The sequence below is a fragment of the Ascaphus truei genome, chromosome 6 (genome assembly GCF_040206685.1).
Source record: "Ascaphus truei isolate aAscTru1 chromosome 6, aAscTru1.hap1, whole genome shotgun sequence".
Classification (NCBI taxonomy): Eukaryota; Metazoa; Chordata; class Amphibia; order Anura; family Ascaphidae; genus Ascaphus; species Ascaphus truei.
The window spans coordinates 32,497,845-32,524,112 of NC_134488.1; positions in this window are offsets into that span (position 1 = coordinate 32,497,845).

A 26,268-nucleotide genomic window follows, 5' to 3' on the forward strand; every position below is an offset into this window, starting at 1 on the left:
GCCCAGAGAGGTAATACCGGTATACACATACACGCCCAGAGAGGTAATACCGGTATACACGTACACGCCCAGAGAGGTAATACCGGTATACACATACACGCCCAGAGAGGTAATACCGATATACACATACACGCCCAGAGAAATAATACCGGTATACACATACACGCCCAGAGAGGTAATACCGGTATACACATACACGCCCAGAGAGATAATACTGGTATACACATACACACCCAGAGAGATAATACCGGTATACACACCCAGAGAGGTAATACCGGTATACACATACACGCCCAGAGAGGTAATACCGGTATACACATACACGCCCAGAGAGGTAATACCGGTATACACATACACGCCCAGAGAGGTAATACCGGTATACACATACACGCCCAGAGAGGTAATACAGGTATACACATACACGCCCAGAGAGGTAATACTGGTATACACACACATGCCCAGAGAGGTAATACCGGTATACACATACACGCCCAGAGAGGTAATACTGGTATACACACACATGCCCAGAGAGGTAATACCGGTATACACATACACGCCCAGAGAGGTAATACCGGTATACACACACACGCCCAGAGAGGTAATACCGGTATACACATACACGCCCAGAGAGGTAATACCGGTATACACATACACGCCCAGAGAGATAATACCGGTATACACATACACGCCCAGAGAGGAAATACCGATATACACATACACGCCCAGAGAGGTAATACCGGTATACACATACACACCCAGAGAGATAATACCGGTATACACACCCAGAGAGCTAATACCGGTATACACATACACGCCCAGAGAGGTAATACCGGTATACACATACACTCCCAGAGAGGTAATACCGGTATACACATACACGCCCAGAGAGGTAATACTGGTATACACATACACGCCCAGAGAGGTAATACAGGTATACACATACACGCCCAGAGAGGTAATACCGGTATACACATACACGCCCAGAGAGGTAATACCGGTATACACATACACTCCCAGAGAGGTAATACCGGTATACACATACACGCCCAGAGAGTTAATACCGGTATACACATACACGCCCAGAGAGATAATACCGGTATACACATACACGCCCAGAGAGGTAATACCGGTATACACATACACTCCCAGAGAGGTAATACCGGTATACACATACACGCCCAGAGAGGTAATACTGGTATACACATACACGCCCAGAGAGGTAATACAGGTATACACATACACGCCCAGAGAGGTAATACCGGTATACACATACACTCCCAGAGAGGTAATACCGGTATACACATACACGCCCAGAGAGGTAATACCGGTATACACATACACGCCCAGAGAGGTAATACCGGTATACACATACACTCCCAGAGAGGTAATACCGGTATACACATACACGCCCAGAGAGTTAATACCGGTATACACATACACGCCCAGAGAGATAATACCGGTATACACATACACGCCCAGAGAGGTAATACCGGTATACACATACACTCCCAGATAGGTCATACCGGTATACACATACACAACCAGAGAGGTAATATCCGCTATACACATACACGCCCAGAGAGGTAATACCGGTATACACATACACGCCCAGAGAGGTAATACCGGTATACACATACACACCAAGAGAGGTAATACCGTTATACACATACACGTCCAGAGAGGTAATACCGGTATACACATACACGCCCAGAGAGGTAATACCGGTATACACACACGCCCAGAGAGGTAATACCGGTATACACATACACGTCCAGAGAGGTAATACCGGTATACACATACACGCCCAGAGAGGTAATACCGGTATACACATACACGCCCAGAGAGGTAATACCGGTATACACATACACGCCCAGAGAGGTAATACCGGTATACACATACACGCCCAGAGAGGTAATACCGGTATACACGTACACGCCCAGAGAGGTAATACCGGTATACACATACACGCCCAGAGAGGTAATACCGATATACACATACACGCCCAGAGAAATAATACCGGTATACACATACACGCCCAGAGAGGTAATACCGGTATACACATACACGCCCAGAGAGATAATACTGGTATACACATACACACCCAGAGAGATAATACCGGTATACACACCCAGAGAGGTAATACCGGTATACACATACACGCCCAGAGAGGTAATACCGGTATACACATACACGCCCAGAGAAGTAATACCGGTATACACATACACGCCCAGAGAGGTAATACAGGTATACACATACACGCCCAGAGAGGTAATACTGGTATACACACACATGCCCAGAGAGGTAATACCGGTATACACATACACGCCCAGAGAGGTAATACTGGTATACACACACATGCCCAGAGAGGTAATACCGGTATACACATACACGCCCAGAGAGGTAATACCGGTATACACACACACGCCCAGAGAGGTAATACCGGTATACACATACACGCCCAGAGAGGTAATACCGGTATACACATACACGCCCAGAGAGGTAATACCGGTATACACATACACGCCCAGAGAAGAAATACCTCTATACACATACACGCCCAGAGAGGTAATACCGATATACACATACACGCCCAGAGAGATAATACCGGTATACACATACACGCCCAGAGAGGAAATACCGGTATACACATACACGCCCAGAGAGGTAATACCGGTATACACATACACACCCAGAGAGATAATACCGGTATACACACCCAGAGAGGTAATACCGGTATACACATACACGCCCAGAGAGGTAATACCGGTATACACATACACTCCCAGAGAGGTAATACCGGTATACACATACACGCCCAGAGAGGTAATACTGGTATACACATACACGCCCAGAGAGGTAATACAGGTATACACATACACGCCCAGAGAGGTAATACCGGTATACACATACACTCCCAGAGAGGTAATACCGGTATACACATACACGCCCAGAGAGGTAATACCGGTATACACATACACGCCCAGAGAGGTAATACCGGTATACACATACACTCCCAGAGAGGTAATACCGGTATACACATACACGCCCAGAGAGGTAATACCGGTATACACATACACGCCCAGAGAGATAATACCGGTATACACATACACGCCCAGAGAGGTAATACCGGTATACACATACACGCCCAGAGAGGTAATACCGGTATACACATACACACCCAGAGAGATAATACCGGTATACACATACACGCCCAGAGAGGTAATACCGGTATAAACATACACTCCCAGAGAGGTAATACCGGTATACACATACACGCCCAGAGAGGTAATACTGGTATACACATACACGCCCAGAGAGGTAATACCGGTATACACATACACTCCCAGAGAGGTAATACCGGTATACACATACACGCCCAGAGAGGTAATACTGGTATACACATACACGCCCAGAGAGGTAATACAGGTATACACATACACGCCCAGAGAGGTAATACCGGTATACACATACACTCCCAGAGAGGTAATACCGGTATACACATACACGCCCAGAGAGGTAATACCGGTATACACATACACTCCCAGAGAGGTAATACCGGTATACACATACACACCCAGAGAGGTAATACCGGTATACACATACACGCCCAGAGAGGTAATACCGGTATACACATACACACCCAGAGAGGTAATACCGGTATACACACACACCCAGAGAGGTAATACCGGTATACACATACACACCCAGGGAGGTAATACCGGTATACACATACACGCCCAGAGAGGTAATACTGGTATACACATACACGCCCAGAGAGGTAATACCGGTATACACACCCAGAGAGGTAATACCGGTATACACATACACACCCAGAGAGGTAATACCGGTATACACGTACACGCCCAGAGAGGTAATACCGGTATACACATACACACCCAGAGAGGTAATACCGGTATACACATACACACCCAGGGAGGTAATACCGGTATACACACCCAGAGAGGTAATACCGGTATACACACCCAGAGAGGTAATACCGGTATACACATACACACCCAGGGAGGTAATACCGGTATACACACCCAGAGAGGTAATACCGGTATACACAAACACGCCCAGAGAGGTAATACCGGTATACACACACACGCCTAGAGAGGTAATACCGGTATACACACACACGCCCAGAGAGGTAATACCGGTATACACGTACATGCCCAGAGAGGTAATACCGGTATACACATCCACGCCCAGAGAGGTTATACCAGTATATACATACATGCCCAGAGAGGTAATACCGGTATACACACACACACCCAGAGAGGTAATACCGGTATACACACACACCCAGAGAGGTAATACCGGTATACACATACACACCCAGAGAGGTAATACCGGTATACACATACACACCCAGGGAGGTAATACCGGTATACACACCCAGAGAGGTAATACCGGTATACACATACACACCCAGGGAGGTAATACCGGTATACACACCAAGAGAGGTAATACCGGTATACACAAACACGCCCAGAGAGGTAATACCGGTATACACACACACGCCCAGAGAGGTAATACCGGTATACACACACACGCCCAGAGAGGTAATACCGGTATACACATACACGCCCAGAGAGGTAATACCGGTATACACACACACGCCCAGAGAGGTAATACCGGTATACACGTACACGCCCAGAGAGGTAATACCGGTATACACACACACGCCAGAGAGGTAATACCGGTATACACGTACACGCCCAGAGAGGTAATACCGGTATACACATACACGCCCAGAGAGGTAATACCGGTATACACATACACACCCAGAGAGGTAATACCGGTATACACATACATGCCCAGAGAGGTAATACCGGTATACACACACACACACACACCCAGAGAGGTAATACCGGTATACACACACTCCCAGAGAGGTAATACCGGTATACACGTACACGCCCAGAGAGGTAATACCGGTATACACATACACACCCAGAGAGGTAATACCGGTATACACATACACGCCCAGAGAGGTAATATCGGTATACACATACACGCCCAGAGAGGTAATACCGCTACACATACACGCCCAGAGAGGTAATAAAGGTATACACACACACGCCCAGAGAGGTAATACCGGTATACACATACACGCCCAGAGAGGTAATACCGGTATACACATACACGCCCAGAGAGGTAATACCGGTATACACATACACGCCCAGAGAGGTAATACCGGTGTACACACACACGCCCAGAGAGGTAATACCGGTATACACACACACGCCCAGAGAGGTAATACCGGTATACACAAATGTAGCCCCGGTCTTATTTTGCCTCCAGAGACCCCCTCTGTAGCGTGTCGAGCGATCGCGGGTGCCGCCGGAGGCAGTGACGGACCCGCCCGCACAACGCAAAGGTGGGGGCCGGAGCAGGGAGCGCTCCAAGTCCCCGGAGTCTCTGCGGCGTACCCGGCTAGCGGGGGCCGCCATGACAGGTTGCGCGAGCATGCGCATTGATCGCGCAGGCACAGTAAGGGTAGCGCACGCGGTCCCAATGCTAAAGAGGTCCTGAGTGGACTACAATTCCCAGCAGCCTCTGGGGATTGCCCTTTCACCCACATCACGTGCAGCCAGCCAGAAAATAGGGTTTTGCAGCTTCTCCTGTGGAGGAAGGCTACAATGTTGCGGGGACCACGTTTGGCAGTTGGAGCTGGGAGCAGGCAGGGGAAGGAAGGGTGTAGGGAGCAAGTGGCTCCTGCACCAGGTAAGGATCCCCAAGTCCCAGGCAGGCCCCAATCCCCACCAGGGTAGGGGGTAAGAACAGAGCGACGGCCCATAGGTTAGGGACCCTGCCCTTAGGTGTGAGTGTCACGGCTGGTAGTGCTGTGAGCGCTGACAAGTAGGCACAGTGGGTGTGTGCAGTGCAGTGTAGCGGCAGGTACCGGTTGAGTGCAGTGCGGTTGCTGCAGGTACCGTGTGAGTGCAGTGGGTTGCTGCAGGTTCAGTGTGTGTGCAGTGCGGTTGCTGCAGGTACCGAGTGAGTGCAGTGGGTTGCTGCAGGTTCAGTGTGTGTGCTAGTGGAGGCTCAGATCTCCTGGAGCCGCAGGTGTTGTACAGCGACCAGTAGTTCCTTTGGGAGGGTTCAGAAAAAGGGCTACATTTGGAGGCGCTGCTGAGATATCAGACCTGGGGTGCCCTGTAATTTTTTTCTCAAATTGTGCTATTTTAGTTTCGCCATGTGGAAGCCCTCAAGGCCGAAGAGGCTATGTGCTGACTTCCCACCCGCGCGGGAAAATGTTGCAAACATCTATCCAGGACTGGCGGGAAAACCCGAGCCCCGCCCCCACAATAGCAGGGAGCACGGTGAGCAGCAATCAGCGATTTCTGTTTCCGCTAAGGAAAGTACGGAATGCAGAGAAACACACCCCTGGCTGTATAGAGTCATACGGGCCCCACATTTAGTCTTGCCAATAGTAGTATGCCCGTGTGCGCTAAGAGACTGGAAGGTGACTGGTGGCTGGACGGACGGGTCACCTATGTTACCCGTAGCGCTCAGGACGACAGTGGTAGATGGGGAAGAATGCCTGCACTGCTGCCTGAGCGAATGTAATTGCCCCGTCGGTGAGTTGACCCGAGGGCCCGAGTGTCCTGACTGTGAAGCGCAGTTCCTGAAACTCAGACTGCCGCAGCCTACAGAACCGCCAGAGGAAGAGGCGGTATGTGCCCTGGCAATTGCCAGGAATAGATGCCCTCATGCTAATGTGCCCCTGCGTTCAGGAAGCCCGTGACAAGGGAGTCGACATGTCCCAGTTCCCGCTAGGCTCCCAGACAACCGAGGTGGGAGGAGAAACGTGTATACAGTGTTTTAGCACCACCTGTAACTGTTCTAGAGGCGCACTGGCGTGGGAGCCCAAATGTGACTGTTGCGGTGCATGTTTCTTGAAGCCTATTATACCCCAGCCTACGGAACCAGCCGAGGAAGAAGAGGAGGAGCCTGACCTCTCTACTAAAGTGAGTTATGCTGGTAATCAGTCTGTCCTAATTCCAGAGGCCTCAGGGGACCCGTGTGTCCAAACCAATGTTGCAGACCCGGTTTCAGACCCTCTCAAAGGGGACATCCTAGTGGTAGAGCAGGAACCTCTGATGGCGGAACCCGTGGAGAAGGAGACGCCTGATGTCTCCACCCTGCCGGCCCACGCCGCTGCTGGTCCACCTACCTCAGCTATGGAGGTTGTGGAGGGCCCGTGTGCCCAAATGGACATTCTAGACTCAGGTCCCGAGCCGGCGCCGTTGAAGGCAGAGTCCCAGATGTCGGTTCCAGACCCGGTTCCCGAGCAGGAACCACAGAGCCAAGAACCGCAGATTCCGGAATCACAGGATAAGGTGTCTATATACCCACCCTCTTTTGGTGATTCCAGCGACCAACCACTCGTGGTGATGCGTCTGCCGGCGGACCACTCATGCCAAGTCACTGAGTCAACTATCTCGGCGGATACAGAGCCTGCTGTGGGTCCGTGTGCCCTGGATGAGGTGTATCCAGATGCTGCCGCTTGCTTGGATGTGGGCCCGTGTGCCCTACTGTGGCCAGTCCGGCCTTCCACAATGGTACCAGCGGTCCCAGGCTTGGGATCAGTACCTGTCAACGACGACAGGGGTGAGTTGACTGCCCCAGGGTGTCAGGTGTGAGCTCCCCGGTGATCATGGAGCCTGGTGGCTCCAAAGGTAAGGTCACCCGGGCGATGGGCTCACCTCGTCATCGCGTCCTGGTGGAGGTGTCTCCCCTAGTAGATCTCTGCAGACCAGGGAGCAGAGTTGACCTCATCAAGGTATCCGGTACAGCGGCCAGGAGCGACGCTTACTCCTGCGCGAGGAGTCTCCAAGCTTTTCCTTCTCCAGACCCGGGCCCGCACGTAGACATTGTGCTGTCCCCAGAGGATGTCACCGTAAAAGGGATTGCTGGAGCGGACAAAGACTATGCTGTGACCGTTCTGGTAGTTGTTGCCTCTTCCATGCGAACGATGGAGCGCTTCGTTCGCCATGTGGTGGACCGAGGCAAGAGACTGTACCTCCCTGTCTCCCACGAGACGGAAGCAGATGATCAGGCCAGGGCCCATACCACAAACCCTTTGCTATTTTTTCTACGAAGGGGAGGCGATGGTTTGGCGGTAGAGACTGTAATACCTGATCTTGAATTCCACAAGACTCACAGGAGTCAAAGTGAGAAACCCTCACCCAATCAGTTAGGGGCACTCCACTATGAGACTCCGCTGGCCTCGGGTATCCACGTGATGATGTTGAGTACCAATGGGAAAATGCAAGTTATGTGCGGTATGATTTATGCAATGCATTTTTCATTATATAACACTCTGTTGCATGTTTGCTACCCAAGCGAGGTCGTTGGGATTCTGCGAGGGGGAGAATGTAGCCCTGGTCTTATTTTGCCTCCAGAGACCCCTCTGTAGCGTGTCGAGCGATCGCGGGTGCCGCCGGAGGCAGTGACGGACCCGCCCGCACAACGCAAAGGTGGGGGCCGGAGCAGGGAGCGCTCCAAGTCCCCGGAGTCTCTGCGGCATACCCGGCTAGCGGGGGCCGCCATGACAGGTTGCGCGAGCATGCGCATTGGTCGCGCAGGCGCAGTAAGGGTAGCGCACGCGGTCCCAATGCTAAAGAGGTCCTGAGTGGACTACAATTCCCAGCAGCCTCTGGGGATTGCCCTTTCACCCACATCACGTGCAGCCAGCCAGCAAATAGGGTTTTGCAGCTTCTCCTGTGGAGGAAGGCTACAATGTTGCGGGGACCACGTTTGGCAGTTGAAGCTGGGAGCAGGAAGCGGGAGGAAGGGTGTAGGGAGCAAGTGGCTCCTACACCAGGTAAGGTAGTTCCCCAGATCCCAGGCAGGCCCCAATCCCCACCAGGGTAGTGGGTAGGTACTGAGGGACGGCCCCTAGGTTAGGGACCCTGCCCTTAGGTGTGAGTGTTCAGTCTTGTCAGTGTCACGGCTGGTAGTGCTGTGAGCGCTGACAAGTAGGATCAGTGTATGTGAAGTGCAGTGTAGCTGCAGGTACCGGTTGAGTGCAGTGCGGTTGCTGTAGGTACCGTGTGAGTGCAGTGGGTTGCTGCAGGTTCAGTGTGTGTGCAGTGCGGTTGCTGCAGGTACCGAGTGAGTGCAGTGGGTTGCTGCAGATACCGAGTGAGTGCAGTGCGGTTGCTGTAGGTACCGTGTGAGTGCAGTGGGTTGCTGCAGGTTCAGTGTGTGTGCAGTGCGGTTGCTGCAGGTTCAGGGTGAGTGCAGTGGGTTGCTGCAGGTTCAGTGTGAGTGCAGTGCGTTTGCTGCAGAGGTTAGGGAGAAGTAGTCAGAGGGGATCCAGGAGGTGAAGAGAGAGGTAGTGTAGGTGCAGGGGGTCAGTGACCCACCTGCATAGGACAGGCTACCCCGTAGGCCCCTAGGAGTTTTCCCAGAAGACACCAAAGGTTGCTGTGCTGCGGGGACGGCCTATAGTATCACCCTTACTGAGTACCAGCTAGGGACAAAGGGACGAGCGTGCGGAGCAGGCTTGCTGGCGAGTCGTCTGGGACCAGACGGCTGGACATTGAGACCCAGGAGACAGACCGCTGATTCATCTGACCCTTTGCGAAGAGGTACCGGTCACCGCCGTGACCGGAAGGTACTATAACAACAAGTGCACCAACACCGGTCAACAGGCGCTTATCCCGCCTTAGGCTAAACTCTTTAGGAACACAGAGCGAGTGGTTAAAGAACTGAGCCTATACCATCACATTAATATATATGGACACGGTGTGTGGGGCACGCGGTGAGGGTACGGAGACGTTGCTCCTGATGAGAGTGGCCGAGCCACTAAGGTTACACGTTAAGGTTATACCGTTAGAGTATAAGTGTACATGTTGTGTTATTGCTACCGTGCATTATTATTAGTAAAACCAGTTACAATCATATGGTGTTGTATGTTTCTTGCCCAGGGGAATCTCACATCACGGGGATCCTGGGTAAGTGGAGGCGCTGCGCTAAGTAAGTGTATGAGTGTTACCCCAGGCTCCCAGCTAGCGGAGGCTCAGATCTCCTGGAGCAGCAGGTGTTGTACAGTGACCAGTAGTTCCTTTGGGAGGGTTCAGAAAAAGGGCTACACATACACGCCCAGAGAGGTAATACCGGTATACACATACACGCCCAGAGAGGTAATACCGGTATACACACACACGCCCAGAGAGGTAATACCGGTATACACATACACACCCAGAGAGGTAATACCGGTATACACATACACGCCCAGAGAGGTAATACCGGTATACACAGACACGCCCAGAGAGGTAATACCGCTATACACATACACGCCCAGAGAGGTAATACCGGTATACACATACACGCCCAGAGAGGTAATACCGGTATACACATACACGCCCAGAGAGGTAATACCGGTATACACATACACGCCCAGAGAGGTAATACCGGTATACACACACACGCCCAGAGAGGTAATACCGGTATACACACACACGCCCAGAGAGGTAATACCGGTATACACATACACACCCAGAGAGGTAATACCGGTATACACATACACGCCCAGAGAGGTAATACCGGTATACACAGACACGCCCAGAGAGGTAATACCGCTATACACATACACGCCCAGAGAGGTAATACCGGTATATACATACACGCCCAGAGGGGTAATACCGGTATACACATACACACCCAGAGAGGTAATACCGCTATACACATACACGCCCAGAGAGGTAATACCGGTATACACACACACGCCCAGAGAGGTAATACCGGTATACACATACACACCCAGAGAGGTAATACCGGTATACACACACACGCCCAGAGAGGTAATACCGGTATACACATACACGCCCAGAGAGGTAATACCGGTATACACATACACGCCCAGAGAGGTAATACCGGTATATACATACACGCCCAGAGAGGTAATACCGGTATACACATACTCGCCCAGAGAGGTAATACCGGTATACACACACACGCCCAGAGAGGTAATACCGGTATACACACACACACCCAGAGAGGTAATACCGGTATACACATACACGCCCAGAGGGGTAATACCGGTATACACATACACACCCAGAGAGGTAATACCGGTATACACATACACGCCCAGAGGGGTAATACCGGTATACACATACACACCCAGAGAGATAATACCGGTATACACATACATGCCCAGAGAGGTAATACCGGTATACACATACACGCCCAGAGAGGTAATACCGGTATACACATACACGCCCAGAGAGGTAATACCGGTATACACACACACGCCCAGAGAGGTAATACCGGTATACACATACACGCCCAGAGAGGTAATACCGGTATACACATACACGCCCAGAGAGGTAATACCGGTATACACACACACGCCCAGAGAGGTAATACCGGTATACACATACACACCCAGAGAGGTAATACCGGTATACACACACACGCCCAGAGAGGTAATACCGGTATACACATACACGCCCAGAGAGGTAATACCGGTATACACATACACGCCCAGAGAGGTAATACCGGTATATACATACACGCCCAGAGAGGTAATACCGGTATACACATACTCGCCCAGAGAGGTAATACCGGTATACACACACACGCCCAGAGAGGTAATACCGGTATACACACACACACACCCAGAGAGGTAATACCGGTATACACATACACGCCCAGAGGGGTAATACCGGTATACACATACACACCCAGAGTGGTAATACCGGTATACACATACACGCCCAGAGGGGTAATACCGGTATACACATACACACACAGAGAGATAATACCGGTATACACATACATGCCCAGAGAGGTAATACCGGTATACACATACACGCCCAGAGAGGTAATACCGGTATACACATACACGCCCAGAGAGGTAATACCGGTATACACACACACGCCCAGAGAGGTAATACCGGTATACACATACACGCCCAGAGAGGTAATACCGGTATACACATACACGCCCAGAGAGGTAATACCGGTATACACACACACGCCCAGAGAGGTAATACCGGTATACACATACACGCCCAGAGAGGTAATACCGGTATACACATACACGCCCAGAGAGGTAATACCGGTATACACATACATGTCCAGAGAGGTAATACCGGTATACACATACACGTACAGAGAAGTAATACCGGTATACACATACACACCCAGAGAGGTAATACCGGTATACACACACACGCCCAGAGAGGTAATACCGGTATACACATACACGCCCAGAGAGGTAATACCGGTATACACACACACGCCCAGAGAGGTAATACCGGTATACACACACACGCCCAGAGAGGTAATACCGGTATACACATACACGCCCAGAGAGGTAATACCGGTATACACACACACGCCCAGAGAGGTAATACCGGTATACACACACACGCCCAGAGAGGTAATACCGGTATACACACACACGCCCAGAGAGGTAATACCGGTATACACATACACGCCCAGAGAGGTAATACCGGTATACACATACACGCCCAGAGAGGTAATACCGGTATACACATACACGCCCAGAGAGGTAATACCGGTATACACATACACGCCCAGAGAGGTAATACCGGTATACACACACACGCCCAGAGAGGTAATACCGGTATACACATACACGCCCAGAGAGGTAATACCGGTATACACATACACGCCCAGAGAGGTAATACCGGTATACACATACATGTCCAGAGAGGTAATACCGGTATACACATACACGTACAGAGAAGTAATACCGGTATACACATACACACCCAGAGAGGTAATACCGGTATACACACACACGCCCAGAGAGGTAATACCGGTATACACATACACGCCCAGAGAGGTAATACCGGTATACACATACACGCCCAGAGAGGTAATACCGGTATACACATACACGCCCAGAGAGGTAATACCGGTATACACATACACGCCCAGAGAGGTAATACCGGTATACACATACACAACCAGAGAGGTAATACCGGTATACACATACACGCCCAGAGAGGTAATACCGGTATACACATACACGCCCAGAGAGGTAATACCGGTATACACATACACGCCCAGAGAGGTAATACCGGTATACACATACACGCCCAGAGAGGTAATACCGGTATACACATACACGCCCAGAGAGGTAATACCGGTATACACATACACACCCAGAGAGGTAATACCGGTATACACATACACCCCCAGAGAGGTAATACCGGTATACACATACACGCCCAGAGAGGTAATACCGGTATACACATACACGCCCAGAGAGGTAATACCGGTATACACGTACACGCCCAGAGAGGTAATACCGGTATACACGTACACGCCCAGAGAGGTAATACCGGTATACACGTACACGCCCAGAGAGGTAATACCGGTATACACATACACGCCCAGAGAGGTAATACCGGTATACACATACACGCCCAGAGAGGTAATACCGGTATACACACACACGCCCAGAGAGGTAATACCGGTATACACATACACTCCCAGAGAGGTAATACCGCTATACACATACACGCCCAGAGAGGTAATACCGGTATACACATACACGCCCAGAGAGGTAATACCGGTATACACATACACGCCCAGAGAGGTAATACCTGTATACACATACACGCCCAGAGAGGTAATACCGGTATACACATACACGCCCAGAGAGGTAATACCGGTATACACATACACACGCCCAGAGAGGTAATACCGGTATACACATACACTCCCAGAGAGGTAATACCGCTATACACATACACGCCCAGAGAGGTAATACCGGTATACACGTACACGCCCAGAGAGGTAATACCGCTATACACATACACGCCCAGAGAGGTAATACCGGTATACACATACACAACCAGAGAGGTAATACCGGTATATACATACACGCCCAGAGAGGTAATACCGGTATACACATACTCGCCCAGAGAGGTAATACCGGTATACACACACACGCCCAGAGAGGTAATACCGGTATACACACACACACCCAGAGAGGTAATACCGGTATACACATACACGCCCAGAGGGGTAATACCGGTATACACATACACACCCAGAGAGGTAATACCGGTATACACATACACGCCCAGAGGGGTAATACCGGTATACACATACACACCCAGAGAGATAATACCGGTATACACATACATGCCCAGAGAGGTAATACCGGTATACACATACACGCCCAGAGAGGTAATACCGGTATACACATACACGCCCAGAGAGGTAATACCGGTATACACACACACGCCCAGAGAGGTAATACCGGTATACACATACACGCCCAGAGAGGTAATACCGGTATACACATACACGCCCAGAGAGGTAATACCGGTATACACACACACGCCCAGAGAGGTAATACCGGTATACACATACACACCCAGAGAGGTAATACCGGTATACACACACACGCCCAGAGAGGTAATACCGGTATACACATACACGCCCAGAGAGGTAATACCGGTATACACATACACGCCCAGAGAGGTAATACCGGTATATACATACACGCCCAGAGAGGTAATACCGGTATACACATACTCGCCCAGAGAGGTAATACCGGTATACACACACACGCCCAGAGAGGTAATACCGGTATACACACACACACACCCAGAGAGGTAATACCGGTATACACATACACGCCCAGAGGGGTAATACCGGTATACACATACACACCCAGAGTGGTAATACCGGTATACACATACACGCCCAGAGGGGTAATACCGGTATACACATACACACCCAGAGAGATAATACCGGTATACACATACATGCCCAGAGAGGTAATACCGGTATACACATACACGCCCAGAGAGGTAATACCGGTATACACATACACGCCCAGAGAGGTAATACCGGTATACACACACACGCCCAGAGAGGTAATACCGGTATACACATACACGCCCAGAGAGGTAATACCGGTATACACATACACGCCCAGAGAGGTAATACCGGTATACACACACACGCCCAGAGAGGTAATACCGGTATACACATACACGCCCAGAGAGGTAATACCGGTATACACATACACGCCCAGAGAGGTAATACCGGTATACACATACATGTCCAGAGAGGTAATACCGGTATACACATACACGTACAGAGAAGTAATACCGGTATACACATACACACCCAGAGAGGTAATACCGGTATACACACACACGCCCAGAGAGGTAATACCGGTATACACACACACGCCCAGAGAGGTAATACCGGTATACACATACACGCCCAGAGAGGTAATACCGGTATACACACACACGCCCAGAGAGGTAATACCGGTATACACACACACGCCCAGAGAGGTAATACCGGTATACACACACACGCCCAGAGAGGTAATACCGGTATACACATACACGCCCAGAGAGGTAATACCGGTATACACATACACGCCCAGAGAGGTAATACCGGTATACACATACACGCCCAGAGAGGTAATACCGGTATACACATACACGCCCAGAGAGGTAATACCGGTATACACACACACGCCCAGAGAGGTAATACCGGTATACACATTCACGCCCAGAGAGGTAATACCGGTATACACATACACGCCCAGAGAGGTAATACCGGTATACACATACATGTCCAGAGAGGTAATACCGGTATACACATACACGTACAGAGAAGTAATACCGGTATACACATACACACCCAGAGAGGTAATACCGGTATACACACACACGCCCAGAGAGGTAATACCGGTATACACATACACGCCCAGAGAGGTAATACCGGTATACACATACACGCCCAGAGAGGTAATACCGGTATACACATACACGCCCAGAGAGGTAATACCGGTATACACATACACACCCAGAGAGGTAATACCGGTATACACATACACGCCCAGAGAGGTAATACCGGTATACACATACACGCCCAGAGAGGTAATACCGGTATACACATACACAACCAGAGAGGTAATACCGGTATACACATACACGCCCAGAGAGGTAATACCGGTATACACATACACGCCCAGAGAGGTAATACCGGTATACACATACACGCCCAGAGAGGTAATACCGGTATACACATACACGCCCAGAGAGGTAATACCGGTATACACATACACGCCCAGAGAGGTAATACCGGTATACACATACACACCCAGAGAGGTAATACCGGTATACACATACACCCCCAGAGAGGTAATACCGGTATACACATACACGCCCAGAGAGGTAATACCGGTATACACATACACGCCCAGAGAGGTAATACCGGTATACACGTACACGCCCAGAGAGGTAATACCGGTATACACGTACACGCCCAGAGAGGTAATACCGGTATACACGTACACGCCCAGAGAGGTAATACCGGTATACACATACACGCCCAGAGAGGTAATACCGGTATACACATACACGCCCAGAGAGGTAATACCGGTATACACACACACGCCCAGAGAGGTAATACCGGTATACACATACACTCCCAGAGAGGTAATACCGGTATACACATACACGCCCAGAGAGGTAATACCGGTATACACATACACACCCAGAGAGGTAATACCGGTATACACATACACTCCCAGAGAGGTAATACCGCTATACACATACACGCCCAGAGAGGTAATACCGGTATACACATACACGCCCAGAGAGGTAATACCGGTATACACATACACGCCCAGAGAGGTAATACCGGTATACACATACACGCCCAGAGAGGTAATACCGGTATACACATACACACGCCCAGAGAGGTAATACCTGTATACACATACACGCCCAGAGAGGTAATACCGGTATACACATACACGCCCAGAGAGGTAATACCGGTATACACGTACACGCCCAGAGAGGTAATACCGGTATACACGTACACGCCCAGAGAGGTAATACCGGTATACACGTACACGCCCAGAGAGGTAATACCGGTATACACATACACGCCCAGAGAGGTAATACCGGTATACACATACACGCCCAGAGAGGTAATACCGGTATACACACACACGCCCAGAGAGGTAATACCGGTATACACATACACTCCCAGAGAGGTAATACCGGTATACACATACACGCCCAGAGAGGTAATACCGGTATACACATACACACCCAGAGAGGTAATACCGGTATACACATACACTCCCAGAGAGGTAATACCGCTATACACATACACGCCCAGAGAGGTAATACCGGTATACACATACACGCCCAGAGAGGTAATACCGGTATACACATACACGCCCAGAGAGGTAATACCTGTATACACATACACGCCCAGAGAGGTAATACCGGTATACACATACACGCCCAGAGAGGTAATACCGGTATACACATACACACGCCCAGAGAGGTAATACCGGTATACACATACACTCCCAGAGAGGTAATACCGCTATACACATACACGCCCAGAGAGGTAATACCGGTATACACATACACGCCCAGAGAGGTAATTCCGGTATACACATACACGCCCAGAGAGGTAATACCTGTATACACATACACGCCCAGAGAGGTAATACCGGTATACACATACACGCCCAGAGGGGTAATACCGGTATACACATACACACCCAGAGAGATAATACCGGTATACACATACATGCCCAGAGAGGTAATACCGGTATACACATACACGCCCAGAGAGGTAATACCGGTATACACATACACGCCCAGAGAGGTAATACCGGTATACACACACACGCCCAGAGAGGTAATACCGGTATACACATACACGCCCAGAGAGGTAATACCGGTATACACATACACGCCCAGAGAGGTAATACCGGTATACACACACACGCCCAGAGAGGTAATACCGGTATACACATACACGCCCAGAGAGGTAATACCGGTATACACATACACGCCCAGAGAGGTAATACCGGTATACACATACATGTCCAGAGAGGTAATACCGGTATACACATACACGTACAGAGAAGTAATACCGGTATACATATACACACCCAGAGAGGTAATACCGGTATACACACACACGCCCAGAGAGGTAATACCGGTATACACATACACGCCCAGAGAGGTAATACCGGTATACACACACACGCCCAGAGAGGTAATACCGGTATACACACACACGCCCAGAGAGTTAATACCGGTATACACACACACGCCCAGAGAGGTAATACCGGTATACACATACACGCCCAGAGAGGTCATACCGGTATACACACACACGCCCAGAGAGGTAATACCGGTATACACATACACGCCCAGAGAGGTAATACCGGTATACACATACACGCCCAGAGAGGTAATACCGGTATACACATACACGCCCAGAGAGGTAATACCGGTATACACATACACGCCCAGAGAGGTAATACCGGTATACACATACACAACCAGAGAGGTAATACCGGTATACACATACACGCCCAGAGAGGTAATACCGGTATACACATACACGCCCAGAGAGGTAATACCGGTATACACATACACGCCCAGAGAGGTAATACCGGTATACACATACACGCCCAGAGAGGTAATACCGGTATACACATACACGCCCAGAGAGGTAATACCGGTATACACATACACACCCAGAGAGGTAATACCGGTATACACATACACCCCCAGAGAGGTAATACCGGTATACACATACACGCCCAGAGAGGTAATACCGGTATACACATACACGCCCAGAGAGGTAATACCGGTATACACATACACGCCCAGAGAGGTAATACCGGTATACACGTACACGCCCAGAGAGGTAATACCGGTATACACGTACACGCCCAGAGAGGTAATACCGGTATACACATACACGCCCAGAGAGGTAATACCGGTATACACATACACGCCCAGAGAGGTAATACCGGTATACACACACACGCCCAGAGAGGTAATACCGGTATACACATACACTCCCAGAGAGGTAATACCGGTATACACATACACGCCCAGAGAGGTAATACCGGTATACACATACACGCCCAGAGAGGTAATACCGGTATACACATACATGTCCAGAGAGGTAATACCGTATACACACATACATGTCCAGAGAGGTAACACCGGTATACACATACATGTCCAGAGAGGTAATACCAGTATACACACACACACCCAGAGAGGTAATACCGGTATACACACACACGCCCAGAGAGGTAATAGCGGTATACACACACACCCAGAGAGGTAATACCGGTATACACATACACGCCCAGAGAGGTAATACCGGTATACACACACACACCCAGAGAGGTAATATCGGTATACACACATACATGTACAGAGAGGAAATACCGGTATACACATACACGCCCAGAGAGGTAATACTGGTGTAACAGGGGACTTACCCTGTTAAGAAAACTTGCCTCTAATCCAGCAGTGTGCTGGTTAATTGACCAGCACTTGGCTGATTAGAGGTGTTAGAAAAAGCCTGCCTCTTTGACAGGAAGAGAGACTCCTTAGCACACCTGTGAGCTGAACAAGACAGACGTCTTGAACCTGCCAGAAGGGACTGCACGCTGCCAGCAAGACACAGGGGAAAGTACTTCTAAACCTGGAGAACAAAGAAGCCTTCCCCTACAAGAGACAGATAAGACTTTAGTTTCTAAGACTTTTTATATATCTGCACATATCAAGATATATGTTTGGGTCTGGGAGACATGCTAATCTAAAGGGAGTTGTGGACTGCATAGGTTTCACTAGAAATACTCCCAAGTGGAACAGAAGCTTTGTTTGACCCCTTATTTGCATACGTTTGGATGATTTTCTTGTGTTAAAGAAACAGGCGCAATAAAAGCCTTATTTAATTTCACCTTAAAAAAGTCACCATTGCATACCTCGGCGCATATCCTCCTACAACCGGTATACACATACACACGCCCAGAGAGGTAATACCGGTATACACATACACACGCCCAGAGAGGTAATACCGGTATACACATACACGCCCAGAGAGGTAATACCGGTATACACATACACACCCAGAGAGGTAATACCGGTATACACATACACAGTGTTCGACAAACCTATACATTTGCTCGCCCCGGGCGAGTGGATTTAACCCCCGGGCGAGTAAATATTGGCCCAAGCAGCACACGTTTGGTACTAGGTGGCGAGTAGATTTTTTTGTGTGGCGAGTAGATTTTTTGGTGATTTGTCAACCACTGCACATACACGCCCAGAGAGGTAATATCGGTATACACATACACGCCCAGAGAGGTAATACCGGTATACACATACACGCCCAGAGAGATAATAACGGTATACACATACACACCCAGAGAGGTAATACCGGTATACACATACACACCCAGAGAGGTAATACCGGTATACACATACCCGCCCAGAGAGGTAATTCCGATATACACATACACGCCCAGAGAGGTAATACCGGAATACACATACCCGCCCAGAGAGGTAATACCGGTATACACATACACACCCAGAGAGATAATACCGGTATACACATACACGCACAGAGAGGTAATACCGGTATACACACACACGCCCAGAGAGGTAATACCGGTATACACATACACGCCCAGAGAGGTAATACCGGTATACACATACACACCCAGAGAGGTAATACCGGTATACACATACACGCCCAGAGAGGTAATACCGGTATACACATACACACCCAGAGAGGTAATACCGGTATACACATACACACCCAGAGAGGTAATACTGGTATACACATAAACGCCCAGAGAGGTAATACCGGTATACACACACACACCCAGAGAGGAAATACCGGTATACACATACACGCCCAGAGAGGTAATACCGGTATACACATACACGCCCAGAGAGGTAATACCTGTATACACATACACGCCCAGAGATGTAATACCGGTATACACATACACACCCAGAGAGGTAATACCGGTATACACATACATGCCCAGAGAGATAATACCGGTGTACACATACACGCCCAGAGAGATAATACCTGTATACACATACACGCCCAGAGAGGTAATACCGGTATACACATACACGCCCAGAGAGGTAATACCGGTATACACATACACGCCCAGAGAGGTAATACCGGTATACACATACACGCCCAGAGATGTAATACCGGTATACACATACACGTACAGAGAGGTAATACCGGTATACACATACACGCCCAGAGAGGTAATACCGGTATACACACACACGCCCAGAGAGGTAATACCGGTATACACATACACGCCCAGAGAGGTAATACCGGTATACACATACACGTCCAGAGAGGTAATACCGGTATACACATACACGCCCAGAGAGGTAATACCGTTATACACATACACGTCCAGAGAGGTAATACCGGTATACACATACACACCCAGAGAGGTAATACCGGTATACACATACACGCCCAGAGAGGTAATACCGGTATACACACATACACACCCAGAGAGGTAATACCGGTATACACATACACGCCCAGAGAGGTAATACCGGTATACACATGCACGCCCAGAGAGGTAATACCGGTATACACACATACACACCCAGAGAGGTAATACCGCTATACACATACACGCCCAGAGAGGTAATACCGGTATACACACATACACACCCAGAGAGGTAATACCGGTATACACATACATGTCCAGAGAGGTAATACCGGTATACCCATACACGCCCAGAGAGGTAATACCGGTATACACATACACGCCCAGAGAGGTAATACCGGTATACACATACACGCCCAGAGAGGTAATACCGGTATACACAGACACGCCCAGAGAGGTAATACCGGTATACATACACGCCCAGAGAGGTAATACCGGTATACACATACACGCCCAGAGAGGTAATACCGGTATACACATACACGTCCAGAGAGGTAATACCGGTATACACATTCACGCCCAGAGAGGTAATACCGGTATACACACATACACGCCCAGAGAGGTAATACCGGTATACACACATACACGCCCAGAGAGGTAATACCGGTATACACATACACGCCCAGAGAGGTAATACCGGTATACACACATACACACCCAGAGAGGTAATACCGGTATACACATACACGCCCAGAGAGGTAATACCGGTATACACACATACACACCCAGAGAGGTAATACCGCTATACACATACACGCCCAGAGAGGTAATACCGGTATACACACATACACACCCAGAGAGGTAATACCGGTATACACATACATGTCCAGAGAGGTAATACCGGTATACCCATACACGCCCAGAGAGGTAATACCGGTATACACATACACGCCCAGAGAGGTAATACCGGTATACACATACACGCCCAGAGAGGTAATACCGGTATACACATACACGCCCAGAGAGGTAATACCGGTATACACAGACACGCCCAGAGAGGTAATACCGGTATACATACACGCCCAGAGAGGTAATACCGGTATACACATACACGCCCAGAGAGGTAATACCGGTATACACATACACGCCCAGAGAGGTAATACCGGTATACACATACACGCCCAGAGAGGTAATACTGGTATACACATACACACCCAGAGAGGTAATACCGGTATACACATACACGCCCAGAGAGGTAATACCGGACACATACACGCCCAGAGAGGTAATACCGGTATACACATACACGCCCAGAGGGGTAATACCGGTATACACATACACGCCCAGAGAGGTAATACCGGTATACACATACACACCCAGAGAGGTAATACCGGTATACACATACACGCCCAGAGAGGTAATACCGGTATACACATAAACGCCCAGAGAGGTAATACCGGTATACACATACACGCCCAGAGAGGTAATACTGGTATACACATACACGCCCAGAGAGGTAATACCGGTATACACACATACACGTCCAGAGAGGTAATACCGGTATACACATACACGCCCAGAGAGGTAATACCGGTATACACATACACGCCCAGAGAGGTAATACCGGTATACACATACACGCCCAGAGAGGTAATACCGGTATACACATACACGTCCAGAGAGGTAATACCGGTATACACATACACGCCCAGAGAGGTAATACTGGTATACACATACATGCCCAGAGAGGTAATACCGGTATACACTGTGACAGAAACCAGGGGTTGGTAATAAACTCCATATACAGGGCTCCCAGGATACTGAACAGTTTCTGTCCTGTCTAAGCTGAACAGGGCAGCCTCGTGGTACAGGCACTCCATTCCACAGTTTGTCTGCTGCCTGTTTTCTGTCACCTGTCATGCTGATTAGAGTTCAGGTATATAAGACCTGTTTCCTGTTTCCTCTGGGCCCCGCCCAAGAGCCTGGAAGGCTGCTGAACTGCAGAGGGGTGAGAAAGCCTCTTTCCCAAATCGCTTCATTCATTCTGTTAGTTTGTCTAAAGACTGCAAAGGTACTTATTTTGTTGGTGGAAGTGGACAAGCCACTTCCAACTCTGAGTCAGGGACATCTAAGTTTAAGTTATCGCTCAGACGAGCAGCTTTTTGTTTGGCTTTGTTTTCTGTTTAAACTGTGGCAGTCTCAGTGCCTGGGACTGAATAAACCAGGCATAGCCTGTTTAAAGGAACAGTACGTGACGTCTCATCATTTAACCTACCCTAAAAGACCGTGTTCTAACAGTCCCGGACAGACGGCGGAGCCCCGGAGTAAGCCGTTTGTCACAACACATACACGCCCAGAGAGGTAATACCGGTATACACATACACGTCCAGAGAGGTAATACCGGTGTACACACACACGCACAGAGAGGTAATACCGGTATACACACACGCCCAGAGAGGTAATACTGGTATACACATACATGCCCAGAGAGGTAATACCGGTATACACATACACGCCCAGAGAGGTAATACCGGTATACACATACACGTCCAGAGAGGTAATACCGGTGTACACACACACGCCCAGAGAGGTAATACCGGTATACACACACACGCCCAGAGAGGTAATACTGGTATACACATACATGCCCAGAGAGGTAATACCGGTATACACACACACGCCCAGAGAGGTAATACCGGTATACACACACACACGCCCAGAGAGGTAATACCGGTATACACACACACGCCCAGAGAGGTAATACCGGTATACACACACACGCCCAGAGAGGTAATACCGGTATACACATACACGCCCAGAGAGGTAATACCGGTATACACATACACGCCCAGAGAGGTAATACCGGTATACACACACACGCCCAGAGAGGTAATACCGGTATACACACACACGCCCAGAGAGGTAATACCGGTATACACACACACGCCCAGAGGGGTAATACCGGTATACACACATACACGCCCAGAGAGGTAATACCGGCATACACATACACACCCAGAGAGGTAATACCGGTATACACATACACGCCCAGGGAGGTAATACCGGTATACACATACACGCCCAGAGAGGTAATACCGGTATACACATACACGCCCAGAGAGATAATACCGGTATACACATACACGCCCAGAGAGGTAATACCGGTATACACACACACGCCCAGAGAGGTAATACCGGTATACACATACACGCCCAGAGAGGTAATACCGGTGTACACATACACGCCCAGAGAGGTAATACCGGTATACACATACACGTCCAGTGTTATCTATCATTGTTTACTGGAGTGTCGAAATACAGGATAGTCCGGTTTAAAACTGGACACCTGGCAACCCTACGGCAGACCAGAATATAACCCAGGGGTGGGCAAATCCTGTCCATAGGGGTCAACGTCTGAGCCTCTGATTGAGTCACCTGTGCTGAAGCAGGGATATCCTGAAAACCTGACCTGTTGGGGGGGGGGGGGGGGAAGGGCTTGAGGACTGAAGTTGAGCCCCTTTTAGCTAAGGGATGATGGGGGGAGGCAGGGATGATGGGGAGAGGCAGGGATGATGGGGAGAGGTAGAGATGATGGGGAGAGGTAGAGATGATGGGGAGAGGTAGAGATGATGGGGAGAGGTAGGGATGATGGGGAGAGGTAGAGATGATGGGGAGAGGTAGAGATGATGGGGAGAGGTAGAGATGATGGGGAGAGGTAGGGATGATGGGGAGAGGTAGAGATGATGGGAGAGGTAGAGATGATGGGGAGAGGTAGAGATGATGGGGAGAGGTAGGGATGATGGGGAGAGGTAGGGATGATGGGGAGAGGTAGGGATGATGGGGAGAGGTAGGGATGATGGGGAGAGGCAGGGATGATGGGGAGAGGCAGCGATGATGGGCAGAGGTAGGGATGATGGGGAGAGAAAGGGATGATGGGGAGAGGCAGGGATGATGGGCAGAGGCAGGGATGATGGGGAGAGGCAGGGATGATGGGGAGAGGTAGGGATGATGGGGAGAGGTAGGGATGATGGGGAGAGGTAGGGATGATGGGGAGAGGAGGGATGATGGGGAGAGGTAGGGATGATGGGGAGAGGTAGAGATGATGGGGAGAGGTAGAAATGATGGGGAGGGGTAGGGATGATGGGGAGAGGCAGGGATGATGGGGAGAAGCAGGGATAATGGGGAGAGGCAGGGATGATGGGGAGAGGCAGCGATGATGGGGAGAGGCAGGGATGATGGGGGGAGGTAGGGATGATGGGGAGAGGTAGGGATGATGGGGAGAGGTAAGGATGATGGGGAGAGGTAAGGATTACGGGGAGAGGTAGTGATGATGGGGAGAGGTAGGGATGATGGGGAGAGGAAGGGATGATGGGGAGAGGCAGGGATGATGGGGAGAGGCAGGGATGATGGGGAGAGGCAGGGATGATGGGGAGAGGTAGGGATGATGGGGAGAGGCAGGGATGATGGGGAGAGGCAGGGATGATGGGGAGAGGCAGGGATGATGGGGAGAGGTAGGGATGATGGGGAGAGGCAGGGATGATGGGGAGAGAATGGGATGATGGGGAGAGAGTGGGATGATCGGGAGAGGCAGGGATGATGGGGAGAGGCAGGGATGATGGGGAGAGGTAGGGATGATGGGGGAGGTAGGGATGATGGGGAGAGGTAGAGATGGTGGGGAGAGGTAGGGATGATGGGGAGAGGTAGGGATGATGGGGAGAGGTAGGGATGATGGGGAGAGGTAGGGGTGATGGGGAGAGGCAGTGGTGATGGGGAGAGGCAGGGATGATGGGGAGAGGCAGGGATGATGGGGAGAGGTAGAGATGATGGGAGAGGCAGGGATGATGGGGAGAGGTAGGGATGATGGGGAGAGGAGGGGTGCAGACCTGCCTGAGACGTGAATATTCTCACAAAGTGGGATTTTTATTCTTTTATAACAAAGATTGACGTTTTCGCTTCTTTTGGGGACTTTCTCAAGGTGCAAAGGCAGCGATACGTCGATCTAAATAGAATTAAACAAATCTTTT